The following is a 22,019-nucleotide window of genomic DNA, read 5'->3' on the forward strand; positions in this document are numbered from 1 at the left end:
ATCCGTTGGTATTGAGCCTGAAAGAGCAGGAAGAACAACACCCAAAAATAACAGGTATCATTGATAGTGAGGAACGTTATCAAAATTGCAGAGGGATCTTGATCAGGTGGGGAAGTGGGTTGAAGATTGGCAAATGCAATAAAATACAGAAGTGTGAAGTGTGGCACTTTGGAAAGTCAAACCACGTTAGGATTTATTCACTAAATGGAATAAAGTAAATGCGTATATGGAATAAAAACAAAGTTGCTGGAAAAGCTCAGCAGGTCTGGCAGCATCTGTGGAGAAGAAAACAGAGTTAGCGTTTTGGGTCTGGTGACCCTTCCTCAGAACTTGTATGGAATATAACGTAAATGTCAGAGGAAGTGGTTGAGACAGGTACAAAAACAACATCCTGCCCCACTGATGTCAACTCCATTTTCTCCCCCTTGGTCCAGGAACTGCCCACCTACGTCCATGACACCACCCACGCTCTCCATCTCCTCCAGAACTTCCAATTCCCCGGTCCCCAACACCACATTTTCACTATGGACATCCAGTTCCTATACGCCTGCATTCCACATGCAGATAGCCTAAAGGCCGTCTGCTTCCTCCTGGCCCGGAGACCCGACCAGTCCCCCTCCACCGACACCCTCATCCACCTACCGAACTCGTCCTCACCCTCAACGTCTCTTTTGATTCCTCCCACTTCCTACAGACGAAGGGGGTGGCCATGGGTACCCGCATGGGCCCAAGCTATGCCTGCCTCTTTGTAGGTTACGTGGAACAGTTCCTCTTCCGCACCTACACTGGCCCCAAACCCCACCTCTCCTCTGTTACATTGATGACTGTATTGGCGCCGCCTCGTGCTCCCAAGAGGAGCTCAAACAGTTCATCCACTTCACCAACACCTTCCACCCCAACCTCAAGTTCACCTGGGCCATCTCCAACACATCCCTCACCTTCCTGGACCTCTCTGCCTCTATCTCAGGCAACCACCTACAAACCAATGTCCATTTCAAGCCCACCGACTCCTACAGCTACCTAGAACACACCTCCTCCCACCCACCCTCCTGCAAAAATTCCATCCCCTATTCCCAATTCCTTCACTTCCGCCACATCTGGTCCCAGGATGAGGCATTCCGCACCCGTACATCCCAAATGTCCTCGTTCTTCAAGGACCGCAACCCTCCCCCCGCCCCCGCAATAACCGCCAAAAGAGAATCCCCTAGTCCTCACATATCACCCCACCAACCTCCGGATACAACACATCATCCTCCGACACTTCTGCCATCTACAATCCGATCTCACCACTCTCCACGAGAGACCACTCTCTCTGCAACTCCCTTGTCCGCTCCACATCCCCTCCAACCCCACCACATCACCACTTCCCCCTGCAACCGCAGGAAGTGCTACACCTGCCCCCACACCTCTTTCACCCCCATCCCAGACCCCAAGATGACTTTCGACATCAAGCAGATGTTCACCTGCACGTCCGCCAATGTGGTATACTGCATCCGCTGTACATGGTGTGGCTCTCTCTACATTGGGGAAACCAAGCAGAGGCTTGGGGACCGCTTTGTCGAACACCTACGCTCGTTCACAATAAACAACTGCACCTCCCAGTTGTGAACCATTTCAACTCCCCCTCCATTCCTTCAACGACATGTCCATCCTGGGCCTCCTGCAGTGCCATAATGATGCCACCCATAGATTGCAGGAACAGCAACTCATATTCCACTTGGGAACCCTGCAGCCCAATGGTATCAATGTGGATTTCGCCAGCTTCAAAATCTCCCTTGGCCCCACTGCATCCCAAAACCAGCCCAGCTCGTCCCCGCCTGCCTAACCTGTTCTTCCTCTCACCTATCCCCTCCTCCCACCTCAAGCTGCACCTCCATTTCCTATCTACTAACCTTATCCTGCCCCCTTGACCTGTCCGTCCTCCCTGGACTGACCTATCCCCTCCCTACCTCCCCACCCATACTCGCCTCTCGACCTATCTTCTCTATCCATCTTCGGTCTGTCTCCCACTCTCTCCGTATTTATTTCAGAATCCTCTCCCCATCCCCCTTTTCTGATGAAGGGTCTAGACCCGAAAAGTCAGCTCTTGTGTGCTCCTAAGATGCTGCTTGGCCTGCTGTATGCATCCAGCTCCACACTTTGTTATCTCAGATTCTCCAGCATCTACAGTTCCCATTATCTCTGTACAAAACATTCAGATGGGAAGGATTTAGAGGGATATGGACCAAATGCAGTCCTGAGGAGTGTTGTGGAACAGAGGGACCTAGGAATACAAGTTGAAAGTGGTATCACAGGTGGACAGGATGGTGAGGAAGACTTTTAGCATGCTGGCCTTTATCGGTCGAGGCATTGAGTATAGGAGTTGGGACATTATGTTACTATGGTATAAGTTGTTGGTGAGGCTGCCCTTATGGTCACCCTGTTATAGGAAAGGCAGTGTTAAACTGGAAAGTGTGCAAAGAAGATTTACAAGGATGTTAGAGATAACGGGAACTGCAGACGCTGGACAATTCCAAAGTCGCTAGGTTGTACATGCTCAAAATCCGCAACAAGGTCCATACCGAGACAGCAACCTTGAGACGTTACCTCCTGCCTTACATGGAGTTGAGACCGGTTACCCCTCCCAGAGGGCCTGAAACGTCAGCTTTTGTGCTCCTGGGATGCTGCTTGGCCTGCTGTGTTCATCCAGCCTCACATTTTGTTGTCTTTACAAGGATGTTGCCAGGACTAGTAGGCCTGAGTTGTAGGGAGAGTTTGGCCAGGATAGGACTTTATTCCTAGGAATGTCAGAGAATGAGGGCTGACTTACTGAGTGTATAAAATCATGAGGGGGATAGATAGGATGCATGCATATAGTCTTTTCCCCAGTGATGGGGAATTGAAAACAAGAGGGCATAGTTTTAAGGTGACAGGGGAAAGATTTAAGGAGGACCTGAGGGGAGGCACGGTGGCTCAGTGGTTAGCACTGCAGCCTCACAGCACCAGGGATCTGGATTCGATTCCAGCCTTGGGCGACTGTCTGTGTGGAGGTGCACATTCTTCCCGTGTCTGCGTGGGATTCCTCTGGGTACTCCAGTTTCCTCCCACAGTCCAAAGATGTGCAGGCTGGGTGGATTGGCCATGGTAAATTGCCCGTAGTGTTCAGGGGTCTGTGGGTTATAGGGGGATTGGTCTGGGTGGGATGCTTCAAGGGGCGGTGTGGACTTGTTGGGCTGAAGGGCCTGTTTCCACACTGTAGGGAATCTAATCTAAAACCTTCTTCGCACATACAGTGGTGTGTGTATGGAACAGGCTGACAAAGTGGTTGAGTCAGGTACAAAAACATTCAAAACCAGAAGGAAGGGAAGGGTTTCGAGGGATATGGACCAAATGTGGGCAATTGGAACTAGCTGAGTGGGCACTACAGACAGCATGGACCAGTCTGTGCCAAAGGGCCTGTTTCCATGCTCTCCTACTCTGTGATTTCATTCTTCACTTTGTACACAACCTTCAGGACTCCACATTGAATTCAACAAATTCACAGCATGTACACTGTCCTCCATTTTGATTACAATGCCTTCTCTCTCCCAGCTTCTATGTCTGAATTGCATGGATTGGCTGTCAGGTAGCAAACTCGTTGGCATTCTGTTTAAAGAGTAGAAATAAATAGGTCTTTTTCCAAGTGGCAGGCAGTGACTAGTGGGGTACTTTAGTGTTTGGATCCCAGCTATTCACAAGACATAGTAATGATTTAGATGATGGAACTAAACATAGTATTTCCAAGTTTACAGATGACACAGAGTTGGGTGGGAGGGTGAGTTTTACGGATATGAGAGTTTGATTGTGATTTGGACAAGTAGAGTGAGTGGACAAATGCATGGCAGATAAAGTACAATGCTGATAAATGTGAAGTTATTCACTTTGGTGGCAAAATCAGGAAGGGAGATAATTCAGGATGGCAGTATTCAAATATGGATCCCCAGATCATTACCTGGGTGTCTGGATTAATAGCCAATTGATAATATCACTAGGTCATCACCTTCCCATAGTGTCAGAATTCATCTGTAGGAGCTGAGATGTGCTGAGATGTCTTGCTGCAATTGTACAGAGCATTAGTGGAAATGCATGTGGAGTACTGTGTGTAGTTTTGGTCTTCGTTCCTGCGGAAGGATTTTCTGACTATGGAGGGAGTACAATTAATGTTTACTGAATTGATTCTTGGGATGGCAGAACTGACATATGAGGAGAGACTGGATCAGTTTAGGACTGTATTCGCTGGAGCATAGAAGAATGAAGTGGGGCTGGGATCTCATAGTAACCTATAAATTCAAATAAGACTAGTTAGAGTAAATGCAGGAAGGCTGTTGCTGATGACCAAATAATCCAGAAGAAGGGTTCACAGTTTAAGGAAAGGTAGCTCATTTAGGACTGAAATGAGAAATTTCTTCACCCAGACAGTGATGGGCCTGTGAAATTCTCTGCAACAGAAAGTGGTTGAGGCCAAAACATTGAATGTTTTCAAGAAGTTAGATACAACTAAAAGACAAGGCGAAGGAAGCCCCATGCAACACTTTCTTTGTGCTGCTGCGAAAAATTAGCACTTGGAGAAACACAGATGCAGTATACCATTTTGTCAATACTAGCTGTCTCTGCAACCTGAAATTGTGCTTGTCGATAAATGCCGGAGTGCAGTTTCCAGAATCCAGGGGAATGCAGTTCTGATTGGGAGATTGAATTACCAGAATGTTGTTGAAGCAGCCTGTGATGGAGCAGCTCATGAAGAAATTCCAAAGATAACACAGTGTGGAGCTAGTGGAACACAGCAGGCCACGCAGCATCGGAGGAGCAGGAAAGTTGACGTTTCAGGTCGGGACCCATTTCTGAAGGTGGGTCCTGACCCAATACATCAACTTTGCTGCTCCTCCCATGCTGTCTGGCCTGCTGTGTTCCTCCGCTCCACACCATGTTACCTCTGATACCAGCATCTGCAGTCCTTACTTTCTCTGAGGAAATTCAAAAACTGACCTCAAGTTTTAATTGGTGACCCACAATATTAATAAAGTCAGGGGGTTGCTTAGGAATCTCTGAGATCTGTCTTGACAGCATTTGCTATTTGATATGTCCGATGGAGTGACTGCCCACAATATATTTGTTATCCATATTTAAATTAATTCTAATTGGATATTAGAATTTAGGCATATATATAGTAGATTGTCTTATATCCTTTTATGACTTTGCATAGTAAAGTTTATTAGTGTTTGCCCAAACCTTAGAATGTTGTGGCTTTATTCTCTTTTGCAAGGATTTGGGATCAGACATCATGTGCACTTTTTAAAAAGAATGACTTGCCCTTAGTCAGATTGTAGCATAAATTTGATGGTCTAGTTTGGGGTTGTAACAAGAACTTTAGGGATGAAAATTGGCCATCCTTAACTGCACTAGCCTGGATGTGACTCCAGATCCATAACAACGTGGTGTTTCTCAACTGTTCTCTGAAAATGCCTTGGTTAGATCCAGTTCAGGTAGGGACAGGCAGCAAATTCTGGCCTTGCCAGTGATGCTTGCATCTCATTAAAGAATAAAAACAAACTGTGGAGAGTGAGCCAGTTAACGTTTAAGACTGATAACCTTTCATTGGAGCTCAGAAGTGTGAATTGTTGTAGGTTTTGAGGAAGGAAATGGGAAAGGGTGTAAATCAGTCTAGAGTGGACAGGAAAGGAGTATATGTAGGTGAAAGGAATATTTATCAAAATGCCTAGTAGAGAAATTCTCCAAGCTCATAGATCCCCTAACCGTAAACTCTACCTTAATGCTCAGTATTAAACCATTCGGGAATGTCATAAAGATAAATCAGATTTAACCTCAGACAAGTTGATTGTTTCACCTGACTGGCTGTAAGAGTTTGGCGCAGAATCCAGCTGATCCATGATGTGGAGGTCTTGGTGTTGGACTGGGGTGAATGAGGTCAGAAATCACATGACACCAGCTTTCGGATTTCTGACCTAGGTGATTCCGTTGGTCCATAGCAAACTGTCCATAATCGGGCAACAAACAGAGTTTCTCACTGGCTACTGTGAAACAAGTGCAGTAAGAGGCTTTATTCTAAGCTCAAATTCACTTTTTCTCTCCTTTTCTTCTTTGATCATTGGAAAATCCCCCAATGGTTTTCCACTACTATCTGTCAGAAACCTGTAGCATGTGGGTGCTGGTGAACACTAGTTTGGTCCGTGGTCCCTGTAGAGAGTGTGACTAGACACATGTAGGGATCCAAAATGTAGCACTGGAAAAAACTGAGCCCTTGCTTTTGTCCAATATGTTTGAGATTCTTACAAGATAACAAAGTGTGGAGCTGGATGAACACAGCAGGCCAAGCAGCATCTCAGGAGCACAAAAGCTGACGTTTCGGGCCTAAACCCTTCATCAGAGAGGGGGATGGGGAGAGGGAACTGGAATAAATAGGGAGAGAGGGGGAGGCAGACCGAAGATGGAGAGAAAACAAGATAGGTAGAGAGGAGAATATAGGTGAGGAGGTAGTGAGGGGATAGGTCAGTCCAGGGAAGATGGACAGGTCAAGGAGGTGGGATGAGGTGGTAGGTAGGAAATGGAGGTGCGGCTTGAGGTGGAAGGAAGGGATGGGTGAGAGGAAGAACAGATCAGGGAAGCAGAGACAGGCTGGGCTGGTTTTGGGATGCAGTGGGGGGAGGGGACGAGCTGGGCTGGTTAAGTGATGCAGTGGGGGGAGGGGAAGAACTGGGCTGGTTTTGGGATGCAGTGGGGCAAGGGGAGATTTTGAAGCTTGTGACGTCCACATTGATACCATTGGGCTGCAGGGTTCCCAAGCGGAATATGAGTTGCTGTTCCTGCAACCTTCGGGTGGCATCATTGTGGCACTGCAGGAGGCCCATGATGGACATGTCGTCTGAGGAATGGGACGGGGAGTTGAAATGGTTCGCGACTGGGAGGTGCAGTTGTTTGTTGCGAACCGAGCGGAGGTTCTTACAACCTGTGGAGTTGAGCAAACTGATCACAGCACCATGATACAGAGGACATTCAGTCTGGGGGAATCTCTTTCATGCTGGAAAGGGACTTAAGAATGGGAGGGTAAGGTAAATATACATTGTTGTTGTCCAGGTGAACAAAATAGGGTAAAGAAAGAGTGTTTGTCAAGGCCAAATGAATGGCAATGGGCCAAGTTAAACAGCAGAACCATTAAAGCAACAGGCTGTTAGTTTGTTATAAGCAAGGAGCAAACTGCTATAATCTAAAAAAAAGATCAACAACATTGCATGCAAAGTTCAAAGACAAGTGTGAGAGAAATGGGCTTCAACTGATGAGCACTTTTGTCACTAATTCTGGGGAAATAGGAAGCTTTTCAATTAGATGTACTTCACTTGAACTGTGCTAGGATCGGTACAATGGTGAATCAGGCAAGTAGGGCTGTGGAGAGGACTTCAGCTAATCTTTTACAGGGCTGGAGGGTTCATATGCGGGGTGGCTTAGAAAGTTAAAGAGACAGGACAAGTCTGTAGTGCAGTGTCGCAATATGGGTAATGATAACCAGACAGGAAGAGACAGAGCATACACACACTAAAAGAGTGAGACTAAAGAAAAGTGGTTAAAAAGGCAGAATTAAAGGCTCTTTATCTGAAAGCAGAAAAGATTAAGATTTGGGAAGATTTGTAATAAGATAACTGAATGGATGGCAGGATATGCTAACCATTATAGACATGTTACTGTCTTAACATAAACTCTTTCTTAGTCCTAGGTTGTTATCCACATGGACAACAATCTGTCACTGGGAAAATGCAGGAATCCATTATTAAGGAAGTAATAACAGGAATTTAAGAAATCATAAAATGATCAAGCAGAGTCAACATGGTTTCATGAAAGGGAAATCATGTTTGACAAATTAGTAGGGTTTGTTAGTTAGTAGTAAGCAGGTGAATAAAGGGGAATCATTAGATGAAGTATATTTCAATTTCTGAAAGACATTCAATAGGTGCGACCTACAAGGTTACTGCACAAGATAACAGCTCTTAGAATTAAGAGTGGGCTGGTATATTAACATGGTTAGAAAATTGACTAACTGATAGGATACAAAGAAGAGAATCAGAATAAATGTATCTTTTACAGCTTTATTGAATGGTAATTCATGGAATGGTGGGGTAGCGGTAGCATCATGACTAATGTTCTGGGTCATAAGTTCAAATATCACCACAAAAACCAGTGGAATTTAAATTGAATCAATGATTCTCGAATATGTAGCTAGTTTCACTAGTGATGAGGATGAAATTGCCATTCACTGTAGTAAAAATACATCTGGCTGGTTAATTTCCTTTAGGTTAGGACATTTGCCATCCTTACAAAGTCTGGGCTATCTGACCAGACCCACAACAATGTGATAGACTCTTAACTGTGCTCTGAAGAACCACTCAGTTCAAAGACAATTACAGATGTAACTAGATGAACTGAGTCAGCAGATAAAACATATGGTGGGAAAATGTGAAGTTGTCTACTTTGGTGGGAAGAACAGAAATGAAGACAGACTAGAGGAGCTTGCAGTATAATATAATCCATCTGTCTTCATACATACAATCACAAAACATTAGTCTGAAGGTACAGCAAGTAACAAGTGAAGAGAGAACACAGTGGAGCATATACTTCCAATCATTACAATTACACAATTCTTCCTTGAGATTCCTCCATGCTTGGTTGATGGCTTCAAAGCTGATAAAATAAATATTTTTATTAAGTGCTTTCAGCACACTGAGGAGGCTTCAGACCACCTCACATCCAAAAATTCACTTTGAATATGCTGCTCACATTTTGAGTTGTCAACCGCAGCAGCTGAGATAATCCACAACATTCTTTGAAAAAATCAATTCACCTCATCTTCCAGTGTTAATGGATTCTTTAAGGAATTCAAATTCAAATCCATATCATTATTCAAAAAGTAATATTTCTTTTCTTCCACAGTCCTGTATGTTCCCTATATGTGTACCAGTTTTCATTGCAATTTATCTATAATTTTTTGAAATTTATTTTTGCAAACAGTCTAACAAACAAGGGTGAAAACATTACATCTTCTCACCTCAGGGGCAGAGACAATAAAGAAGGAAAATTAATGTCTATTTTCATTGCAAGAGAAGTGGAGTATAAAAGTAGGTAAGTCTTGGTACAAAATGCAGAATGTTAACAAGACTATGTCTAGTGTGCAGTGTATTCTTTCTTGGGAGGAAACTGCTTGTATTGGATGCTGTTCAGAGGAGGTTCACTCAGTTAATATCGGAGATGAAGGGGTTGTCTTATGAGGAAAGTTTGATTGGGTTGGATCTGCACTCTGGAGTCAGAAGACTGAGAAGAAATCTGATTTAAATATGTGTAAGATTCTGAGGAGATTTGACAGGATGCATACTGAGACAATGTTTCCACTTGTACGGAAATCAGAATCCAGAGGCGTAGTTTCAGCGTCCACGGCCAGGGCCTCCTAAATAAGATGGACAAAAGCAGAAATTTCTTCTTTCAGTGTGGTGTTAACTTGCGGGGGGTGGGGTGGGGCATCTCCAAAGATTATCAGCAGAAGCTGGATCATTGAATTAGTTCGGGGATGAGGTAGACAGAATTTTAATTGCATGTGAGTCAAGGATTATGGGAGTCAGGCAGAAAAATAAAATTGAGGCTACATCAGCTGTGATCTTATTGAATTGTGCAGTGGGGTCGAGGCCAAATTGCTTACTCCCATTTTTTAATGTTATTATCTAAAATGTCTAATTGAAAGATGAAGTGCTGTTCTTTTAAGGACAGGCAAAGCTTCATTGAGCCGAGGCAACAGAAAGTGCAGCCACCAATGGTGAAGTCATTAATGTTGGAAATGCACAAGATGCCAGAATTAGAGGAGTGCAGACATTTTTCAAAGGATTGTGATGAAAATACAGAGATAGGCAGAGAAATGGTCATGAACACAAGGATGAGAATTATAAAATCAAGATGTTGCTTTATCAGGAGCCAGTGAAAGTCAGCAAGCACCTAGGGTGATGAAGGAATGGGAATTATTGTGAATTTCTGACTGCCAACTTGAAAATGGTTTGTGTATCCCTACTTTTTGCTACTTGTCCATTAAATTCATGAGCCCTTATATTGTAGAATTTTTTTGTGGCATCCAATATATGGATTTTTGGAAATCCAATATATTAAATCTACTAGTTTCTCTGGTTCTTAAGGAGGTAGTTGTGGAGGGATCTTTCAGGAATCACTGGTGACAGGGAGGGTACAAAGAATGGAAAATGGCTACTCTAACACCCATGTTTAAGAAAGGAGGGAGGCAGAAGACAGGAAACTATAGGCTGTTGCCTGACCTTGGTCAATGGTAAGATTTTAGAGTACATTACTAAGGGTGAGATTACAAAGTACTTGGAAGTGCATGGTAAAATAGGGCTGAGTCAGCATGGCTTCATTAAGGGGTTGTGCCTGACAAATTAATTCTTGAGGAGGTAATGAGCAAGTTAGTCAAAGGAGAGCTAATGAGTGGACGTGATCTATTTGATCTATTTCCAGAAGACCTTTGATAATGTGCTGCACTAGAGGCTGCTAAATAAAAGCCCCTGGTGTTAAGGGCAAGCTACTGCCATGGATACAGGATTGACTGACTGTCAGAAGGCAGAGAGTAGGAATAAAGATGACTTTTTCAGGATGGCAGCTGGTGATTAGTGGAGTTCCACGAGGGTCAGTATTGGGACCATCACTTTTTCTATTATACTTAATGATTTGGACAAAGGAACTGAGGGCATTGGTACTAAGTTTTGCAGATGATACAAAGGAAGTTGGAAGGACAGGTTGGATACAGTGGCGGTAGAGGAGGCGTTTCGAGTAGTAGGACCCATGGCACAGCCTCAGAGAGAAGCGATTACCCTTTAGAACTGAGATGATGAGGAATTTCTTCAGCTAGAGAGTGGTTAATCTGTGGAACTCATTGCTGCAGAAGGCTGTGGAGGCAAAGTCATTGACTGTATTTAAGACGACACAGATATATTTTTGATTTAAAAAGGGAATAGGGTTACAGGGAGAAGGCAGGAGAATGGAGTTGAGAAACATATCAGCCATGATTGATTGGTGGAGAAGATTCGATGGGTTGAATGGTCTAATCTTATCCTATATCTTATGTCTTTGTCCACGCTTCTAGTGACATGTTCAAGAAACTCTAATAAATTTGTCAAATATGATTTTTCTTTTATAAAACTATGATGACTTTGTCTAATTATCTGCTTTACAAGTATGTTGCCACACAAATGCCATGCAATCACTATTTCCAATAAGAGACAATCTAATCACTGTCCCTTGACATTCAATGGTGTTATCATCACTGAAACCCTCACTAACAACATCCTTGGGATTACCATTGACCAGAAAATCTACTGGACTTGCCACATAAATAAAGTGGCCACAAGAGCAGGTCAGGAGCTAAGAATACTGCAGTGATTAACTCATCTCCTGACTCCTCAAAGCCTGTTCGCCATCTACACGGCACAAGTCAGGAATGTGTTGGACTACTCCCCATTTGGATGATTGCAGCTCCAAAAACATTCGAAGCTTGGCACCATCCACGACGAAGCAGCCCGCTTGACTGGCACTACATCCACAAACAGTCACTCCCTCCAGCACTGATGCTCAGTAGCAGCAGTATGTACTATCTACAAGATGCACTGCAGAAATTCAACAAAGATCCTCATACAGTGCCTTCCAAACCCACAATCACTTCCATCTAGAAGGACAAGGGCATCAGACATATGGGAACACCACCACCTCCAAGTTCCCCTCCAAGTCATTCACCATCCTGACTTGGAAATATATCGCTGTTCCCTCACTGTCACTGGGTCAAAATCCTGGAATTCCCTCCCTAATGCCATTATGGTTCAACCCACAGCAGGAGAAGTGCAGCGGTTCAAGAAGGCAGCTCACCACCACCTTCTCAAGGGAAGCTTGGGTTGGGGAAGAAATGCTGCCCAGCCAGCGATGCACATTGCACAAATGAATAGAAAGAAAAATACAATACACAAGATTGGAGGAGGTGCTGGAGAAATGCTGCTTCACCTGGAAAGACTGTTTAGGTCCTTGGATGGTGAGCGAGAAGGAGGTGAAGGGACAGGTGTTGCACCTTCTGTGGTTACATGGGAAGGCAGTGGGGGGAGTTGGTGTTCATGGTTGATGAATGAGAGGCCTGTAAAAATCAGGGGCAAACAAAACCGGTTCATTCATTAGGATTGCTTTCAGATTCTCAAAGATTTCTTGGCATTCCACTGATCATACCATTGTACTTACTTCTTAAATAAATTTGTGAAAAAGGTTACAGCTATCATGCTGAAATTTCAGAAATTTAAACCAAATGGCATCACTCAATATTGATTTAACAAATTCAGGGTGACAAAACTAGATATTTCTTTAGCTGTTGGTGTCAATGATGTTTGCCAGTACCCTTTTGATAGATCAATCTTAGAAAGGAATGAAACACCGCTAACCCTATTTTTCTCTTTCAGAGATTCACCATGCAAAGGCAATACTTATCTCCTGTTTGAAATGTTATAATTGCTGAATGTTTATCTGTCCATTCCTTCATTTTTGCTTCTGAACCTTTCAAATGCTGTGCGCTCCCGACATGCTTCTTTGAGTCTTTCTAGAAATATGGACACGTAATCCATTAATGAGGATTTGTCTTTTAGTTCATGAACTACTCCCCAATTCATTTTCATGGACCACTAATCTAATCTCATGATCAAAAATAATTTAAAATTGACTAAATCCTGCAGATTCATGTGGCGAATCTCTGGTAGCAAATAATAAGAAAACTAATCCTTTGTCCCAGTCCAGTGGATATTTGTGACAATGTCCCTTAATCATGGTTTTCATGGCACCTCTCCAAAGCTCCGTGTGCTTGTGGATGATGTACAATTGATGTCAATTGTTTTATACCCAAACTGCTAATGTTGCCTCAAAACCTTTAGATCATATAATCTAATTTAACAATTAGTTCTAAATTTATCTCAATTGGTATTTATGACATTTTGGCCATGTAAAATACCATGTTTATTGATGCCTGCATTTTCCATAGTCCAATATGGTCTGTTGGAGGAATTGTATGTATTACTTGCAATATCTTCTTACAAAATCTGGGTGGTGTCACTACTTGATGAACAACTGTCCTTTCTTTGTCTGCTGGTGTGTGAGGATGTATCCACTTCCTCATCAGAGCTCCATTCTTAATACAATAGCACTTTGGGATTCCTTCACGTTCAATATGAGCTGGCTGTTTTAATTTAATTAGCTCTGGTTCTGCTTCTTGAATCTCAAATAAAGAAGGAATGCTAAATAATTCTTCAGAATTATGCTGATTCTTAGATAGGCAATATTATCGTGACCTCTGGCGATGGAAATTTTTTAGCCATTTTACCACACACAATAGAAAAATATACAGATCCTGTTCTTGCAATTGTTTCACCTCTGGCTTCAACTGGACTTTCGAGATGAGAGGCAAAATTATAACTTATTATAAATTATTCACTGCTGTGAAATCATTCCCCAGGAGTAAATCAACTCCATCCACAGTAATTTCTTAGCACCCAACTATCACTAGCCCAGATAACAAGTCACCCTACAATTGGGGATAGTAAGAACTGCGGATACTTACATGAGGTAAGACAGTGTGAAGCTGGAGGAACGAAGGGTCCCAACCCGAAATATCAGCTTTCCTGCTCCTCTGAAGTTGCCTGGCCTGCTGTGCTCCTCCAGCTCCACACTGTTAACTTTCCAATTGGACCTTGTACAGTGGAACTGAATGTACTCTCCACCTTTCCCATTTACCAAAACTTTGGCTTTAATCGTACTCTCTGGAGGGAAAACTGAATGCTTCTTAAGCAAAAGAGTTTGGGTATCCAATGTATTCTATAATATAGACTGGATGCTTCCTTTGAAGAAAAAGCGGTTATCTTCCCTTTATACAAAAACCCTCCATATCGCTCATATTTCCTATATATTTCTTCTTCACTCACAGTGGTGTTTACCTCCAGTCATCTAGCTGCATTTTCCTTTTGAGTGTCCTTTTCAAACTCATTCTTAAGAACTTAAATGATTCCCATGGGATTCTCTCATAACTTGCAGCATTCTGAATGAATACATCAAATCTGTTATAGTGGAAATACCTTGGCTTCTGATTTTCACCTCTGCCCTCAGTACTTTGCCTTCTGATCTGTGGAGGAAACCTTGAGGCATTCTCAGCTATCGAATCGTTGCCCTGGCTTTCTGCCTTCCGTTTTCTTTCCTTTTTGAATATATAGTGGGGGGATGTGAGTGCAAGTGACGGTGGCGGCGGTGACTGGAAAAAGGTTTATTTTTCTGGATTAGCTTACAATCATCAGCCATTGTTGCTGCCTTGCTAGCAGTTGAAACCAAGATAACAAAGTGTGGAACTGGATGAACACAGCAGGCCAAGCAGCATCTTAGGAGCACAAAAGCTGATGTTTCGGGCCTAGACCCTTCATCAGAAAAGGGGGATGGGGAGAGGATTCTGAAATAAATAGGGAGAGAGGGGGAGACAGACCAAAGATGGATAGACAAGATAGGTGGAGAGGAGAGTATGGGTGGGGCGGTAGGGAGGGGATTGGTCAGCCCAGGGAGGACAGGTCAATGGGGGAGGATGAGGTTAGTAGGTAGGAAATGGAAGTGTGGCTTGAGGTGGGAGGAGGGAATGGGTGAGAGGAAGAACAGATTAGGGAGGCAGGGACGAGCTGGGCTGGTTTTGGGATGCAGTGGGGCCAGGGGAGATTTTGAAGCTGGTGAAATCCGCATTGATACCATTGGGCTGCAGGGTTCCCAAGCGGAAAATGAGTTGCTGTTCCTGCAACCTACGGGTGGCATCATTATGGCACTGCAGGAGGCCCAGGATGGACATGTCGTTGAAGGAATGGGAGTGGGAGTTGAAATGGTTCGTGACAGGGAGGTGCAGTTGTTTATTGCCAACCGAGCGGAGGTGTTCTGCAAAGCGGCCCCCAAGCCTCCACTTGGTTTCCCCGATGTAGAGGAAGCCACACCAGGTACAGTGGGATACAGTATACCACATTGGCAGATGTGCAGGTGAACATCTGCTTGATATGGAAAGTCATCTTGGGGCCTGGGATGTGGGTGAGGTAGGAGGTGTGGGGGCAAGTGTAGCACTTCCTGCGGTTGCAGGGGAAAGTGCCGGGTGTGGCGAGCCTGGAGGTGAGTGTGGAGCAGAAAAGGGAGTCACAGAGAGAGTGGTCTCTCTGGAAGGCAGACAAGGGTGGGGTTGGAAAAATATCTTTAGTGGTGGGGTCGGATTGTAGATGGCAGAAGTGTTGGAGGATGATGCGTTGTATCCGGAGGTTGGTGGGGTGGTACGAGGACTAGGGGGATTCTCTTTTGTGATAGCAGTTGAAACCCTTTGGTTCTCAATATGCATTATCATTATGGCGTCAGTGTTTGCTGACACCTGCAACTGTGGTCAACTGTGCACATATTAATCAGGAAATGCGCACGTGTATAATTCCACACCCGATATATGATCACATAAAATTCAACGATGGCATTCGCAAAGGCTGCTCTGTGTATGCGCAGAGAAGAAACACACTTCTGAAATGGCTTTCAGCGGTGGGGAGTGACAACATAGGATGGGGACTAGGGAGTGAGAACTAAAGATGAGGGAGAGAGGCAGGAAGTTGAGTCCCAGGAGGCCCCTACCCCTCTTCCTCCCCCTTAGCCCAGGATACTTCACCCTCCCAGTCCTCTGCTGTGTCCCTACCTATTCTGGGACATGTCCCACCTCACCTGGGCTGTGTCTCTGAACTCATTTAAATGCACATACACAAATTTATGCAGTGTACTGTGCATGCACTGGTGTGAGTAAATGCAGCCATTATAGAAGGTATTGAGTTTTTAAATTTTTTTCAAAGAATAATCTCTCTTCGAACTTCATACATTTTTCAACTTCTGGTACACATATCCATATGCCAAAAATAATTTGCATAACTCTTTACAATTTAATTTGTGTTTGACCCAATTGTTTTTTTAAATCCTGGAATCTTTGTCTAGTTGAACAGGAACTAACTCATATGCAGCCACATAGCTTTTTAATAGCATCATATTCCAAAAAAAAACAACATACCAACAAAGAACACCAGCAGGACCCTCAGCCCTTTGAGCCTGCTCTGGTATTCAATAAGATCATGGCTGTTCTAATTTTAACCTCAACCCTACATCTCCCCTTTTTTTTAATCCTTTGGCTATCAAGAATCTATCTTCCTCTGCCTTAAAAAATTTAAGATGCTGCATCAACTGCCTTTTGAGGAAAGGAATTCCATAGTCTCACAACTCTCTGAGAAAAAAAAGTTTCATTTTCTCTGTCTTAAATGCTTGATACTTATTTTTAAACTATGACCCCAGTTCTAGATTCTTTCACAAGTTATCTACCCAGTAAAGTCCTTTCAGGACTATTTATGTTTCAATTAAGTCACCTCGGACTTTGACCTCTGCTAAATTCCAGACGATACCAGCCTAGCCGACCTAGCCTTTCTAGTCTAGTAAACCTGCGCTGAACTGCCTCCAGCACATTAACATCCTTTCATAAGTACTATGACCAGTATTGTATGCAGTACTCCATATGCGGTCCCACCACTGCCCTGCAAAATTGAAGCATAACTTCCCTACTCCTGCATTTAATATCTCTCACAGTAAACATAACATTCTATGAGCTTTCCCAATTACTTGCTGTACCTGCACTCTAACTTACTGAGGTTCATGCAGATTCAGATCTATTTACATCTCAGAACTCTGCAAGCTCTCACCATTTAGATAAGATGCTTCTTCTTTGTTCTTACTGCCAAAATGGATAACTCCAGACTTTCCCAGATGGTATTCCATTTGCCAGACCTTTGTCCAATCATTTAACCTATCTATATCCCTTTGTAGGCTCTTTACATCTTCTCACAACTCATTTTCTACCTATCTTTGTGATATCAACAAATTTATCTACTGCACCTTCAGTCCTTTTATCCAAATCATTTATAAAATGTGAAGAGTTGAGGCCCGAGCAGTTACCCTGTGATGTCCGGCCAGCATGCAAAAGACCCATTTATTCCTGCTCCGTTAGCCAGCCAACCTTCTATTCATGCCAATATGTTACCCCTACACCATGATCTTTTATTTGCTGCAATAACCTTAATGTGGCCCTTTATCAAATGCCCTCTGGAAATTTAAGTACAATGCATCAACTTGTTCCCTTTTATCTACAACACAAATTACTTTTTTAAAGAACTCCAATAAACTAGATAAACATAAATTCCCTTTGGCAAAACTCTGGTGGCTCTGCCTAGTTATCTTGACCTTAGCTAAATGTCCAAATTGTACTGTCTTTAGTAACAGCTTTTAACAATATCCTCATGACAGATATTAACCTCACTGGCCTATAGTTTCATGCTTTCTGCCTCCCATTACATTTGAAAAAAGGAGCTACATTGGCTATATTCAAATCCAAAAGAATCTTGCCTAAATTTAATAAGTTTTGGAAAATTGAAACCAACGTATCAACTGTCTCACTAGGTCCTTCTTTTAATACCCAAGGATGAAAACCATCAGGACCCAGCGACTCATCAACTTGCAGCTCCAACAGTTTATGCAGCACTATTTCCCCGGGTAATTGTAATTTTTTGAGTTCCTCCCTTTCTTTCAATTCCTAGTACACAACTATTTCCAGGATGCTACTCATATCCGCTCGAGTGAAATCTGCACAAAATATCTGTTCATTTTTTCTGTATTCTTTATCCTCCATTTCTAATTAGTCACAATATCAATGAAGAAACTTTTCATATATGTTTTTAACATTCTCTGGTACTGTAAATTTCCCTTCTTATTAATTTTTCAGAAATTCTTTGCTTTTTTTATATTCTGTACAATCTTACACTGATATGTGCACAATGACATGTATTTTCTTTGCATCTGATGCTGTTTTTGACTTTTTTAGTTAATCACAGATGACAGATCTCTGAGAACTTCTATTATTTTTTGGAAAGTATCTAGTTTGTGATTTCTGGAATAGTCCCTTAAATGTTTACCACTGTATTTCTATTGTCTTATTTATTAATCTCTATTGCTAGTTCACTTTGACTAGCTTTGCTTTCATGCACTCATAATTGCCTGATCGTTACTGCAGACAGAAGGACAGCATCTTCCTTTCTGGAGATCTAGAGCTTCTGACCATCATTCATACCACAAGCTTTTCAGCAACCTGTGAGCCAATTATTGTTGGGAGATAGAAGACCTTTGTCAGTAACAACTAGTCACCATTCCACAGACCAATCAGCTACTTTGCTGGCCAAATCTCCCTTCATATGCACTCTCTGGCTCCAGTTTGTCTGCAATGAACAATAGAGTAAATAGCACTTACAATGAGTGTCAGGTAGCTTGATTTTAAAAATGCAGTAATCCTTTTCATGATCCTTAGTTTTTAAAATAGCTGTTTTCCAATTTCATTCACAATCAAAATGCAGAAGCATAACAAGATGCAGGTCTTTACAGGTTAATTACAGAAATCTGGTGAACATTTCATTTATTTAGAATCTCTACAGTGTGGAAAGAGACCATTTGGCCCAACAAGTCCATACCGACTCTGAAGAGTAACCCATCCAGACTCACAACATTTCTGTAACCCTTCATTTCCCGTGGCCATTCCACCTAACCTGCACATCTTTGGACTGTGGATGGAAACCAGAGCACCCGAAGGAAACCCTGATGCAGGCAGAATGTGCAACCTCCACACAGACAATCACCCGAGGGTGGAATCGAACCCAGGTCCCTGGCGCTGTGAGGCACCAGTGCTAACTACTGAGCCACTATGCTGCCTCTAATTATGGATGTTTTGGACAATTAATAAACAGAGACAAATTGACTATTTTTGATGATTAAATAAAACATAAACAGCGAAATATAAACAATAAAACAGAGGTGCTGTGCTGGTTCAGTGGTTAGCCCTGCTGCCTCACAGTGCCTGGGCCCGGATTTGATTTCCAATCTTGGGTGACTGTGTGAGGTTTACATATTCTCCCAGTATCTGTGTGACTTTCCTCCTAAAGTCCAAAGTTGTGCAGGTTGGGTGGATTAGTCATGGTTAATATGGGGTTACGGGGATAGCTTTGGGATCTAGCTGGGATGCTGCTTAGAAGAGTGGACTCCATGGGTGAATGACCTCTGACAACCAGTGTGCTACAGCAGAACAAAAATATGACCCAGCCAAGTAACTCCAGTCCACCTAAGATATTGGCATGTAAAATCCAAAATTACTTAACTAGCCCTTATCCATGACAAAAATGGGAAAAATCTAATTTCTAACTGGTTTCAATCAAGATTGCATTTAAATTACACCTACTCAATGAGTCACCTACCTCAGTCTGATTTTTGTCAGATGTACCAGACTGGGTTCCCAATTTGCTCAGAGACTTAATCCAAATAAGATTTCAGTGTCACAGGAGTGAGGGTAGTTGTCCAAGCATGGTACGAAGGATTGTAGTAAAATTGACTACAGATAGCATCAACAGGAAAATGTTCCTGGAGCTTAAATTATTACCAATCATGAAGGAGGTTGGTTATGATTATCAGAGCCAGTTGTGACAGCCCACGGATATTGCTGTGTGAGTTCATCCAGTAAACATCCTCAGATCCAACCATCTTAACAAAGTCATAATATCAACAGTAATGTTGGTCAGAATTTAAAACATGTTCAGGTCTACTCAGAACATTTTTAACCAAGAAACAACCCTTATGAGTGTAGAACACTGTCTTGCTTTACCATTGCCAGATGGTTTTCACAAGACAGTGCCAGATTATTATTACGTACAGCAAGAAATATTCCAACTAACTCAACTCTGACCTTTGATGCCACTACTACCTTCGAGACACTTATTGTCAACATCCTGGATGTCTCCACTGACTTGCTGTTTACCTCGACAAGACACAGCAACAGTGACTACAAAAGGAGGTTAGTGACTGGTTGCACAATGAATCTCTTCCTGGCCTCTTTATTCCCCTGCATTACCTACTACACTAAATCAGAGTGGGGTGGAACTCATATGTGTGTGGAATAAAGTCAGAAGATTGGAGAAAAACAGCATTTCTGGCAGCAGCTATGGAGTAAGAAAAACAGAGATAATGCTTTGAGTCTGATATGACTTAGCCATATCATAAAATCATTATAGACTTGAAATATTGTCATAACACATCTGGAGCTGGAGGAACACAGCAGGCCAGGCAGCATCAAAGGAGCAGGAAAGCTGATGTTTTGGGTAGGACCCTTCTTCAGGAACAGGGGATGGGAACGGGGCGCTCTGAAATAAATGGGGGGGTGTTGGGCTGGAGAAGGTAGGTGTGATGGTGATAGGTGAGTGCAGATAGGTAGTTGGGGGGATTGGTTAGTGAGGTGGGAGGAGTAGATAGGTAGGAGAGAAGATGGACAAGTCAAGGACGCAGGGATGAGAGGGAGGGGTGGTCTTGGGATGAAGCTGGAAGTGGGGAGATTTTGAAGCTAATGAAGTCCATTGGGTTGTAGGCTCCCAAGATGGAATATGAAGTGCTGCTCCTCCAGGTTCCAGATGGTTTCATTGTGACATTGGAGGAGGTCCAGAATGGACATGTCGTCCAGGGAGTGGGAGGGGGAGTTGAAGTGGTTTGCCACTGGAAGCGTTGTCGTTTGTCGCGAACCGAGCATAGGTGCTCTACAAAATGGTCTCTGAGCCTCCACTCGGTCTCATTGATGTACAGAAGGCCACGTTGGGAATAGCAGATACAATTGACCACATTAGCAGATGTCAGGTGAACATCTGTTTGATGTGGAAGGTTTTTTTGGGGCCTGGGATGGAGGTGAGGGGGTCGGTGTAGGTACTGGTGTCGCACATCCTGCGGTTGCAGAGAAAGCTGCTGGATTTAGTGGGAAGTGTGGAGTGGACGAGGGAGTTGCAGAGAGAGTGATCCCTCCAGAAGGCAGACGGTGGTGGGGAGGGAAATATATCCTTCGTAGTGAGGTCAGAATGTAGGTGGTGGAAGTGGTGGGGAATGATGCGTTGAATCCGGAAGTTAACGGGGTGATGCATGAGGACAAGGGGATTTCTGTCTTCGTTTTTATTGTGGGGAGGGGGTGTGAGGGCAGAGGTGCTGGAAATGCAAGAGATGTGGTCAATGGCGTTTTCAATCACTGAAGGGGGAAAGTTGTGGTCCTTGAAATATGAGGATATCTGGGATGTTTGGGAGTGGAATGCCTCATCTTGGGAGCAGGTGCAACAGAGGTGGAGGAATTGGGAGTAGGGGATTGCGTTCTTGCAGGAAGGTGGGTGAGACAAGGTGTAGTCTAGGGCTTGAAATAGATATCAGTTTCTCAGTGGTCACCAGAGATGGAGACAGAGAGGAGAGGAAGGAGAGAGAGATATCAGAGATGGTCCAGGTGAACTTAGTGTTGGGGTGGAAGGTGTTAGTGAAGTTGATGAACTGTTCAAGCTCGTTGTGGGAGTATGAGGCGGCGCCGATACAGTCATCAATGTAATGGAGGAAGAGGTGGGGGATAGTGCCAGTGTAGCTGCGGAAGAGGGACTGTTCCACATAACTTACAAAGAAGCAGGCATAGCTTGGGCCCATGCGGGTGCCCACGGCCACCCCCTTTGTCTGTAGGAAGTGGGAGGAATTGAAGGAGAAGTTGTCAAGGCTAAGGACGAGTTCAGTTAAGCAGATAAGGGTGTTTGCGGAGGGGGACTGGTTGGGCCTGCGGGAGAGGAAGAAGCGGAGGGCTTCTAGGCTATCTGCATGGAGAATGCAAGTATAAAGGGAATGGACATCCATGGTGAAGATGAAGTGTTGGGGGCCAGAGAATTGGAAGCCTTGGAGGAGGTGGAGGGTGTGTGTGGTGTCCTGGACATAGATGAGGAGTTCCTGGACCAGGGGCGAGAAAAGAGTGTTGAGATAAGCAGAGATAAGTTCAGTGGGGCAGGAGCAGGCAGAGA

This window comes from Stegostoma tigrinum, chromosome 19 (assembly GCF_030684315.1).
Source record: "Stegostoma tigrinum isolate sSteTig4 chromosome 19, sSteTig4.hap1, whole genome shotgun sequence".
NCBI lineage: Eukaryota > Metazoa > Chordata > Chondrichthyes > Orectolobiformes > Stegostomatidae > Stegostoma > Stegostoma tigrinum.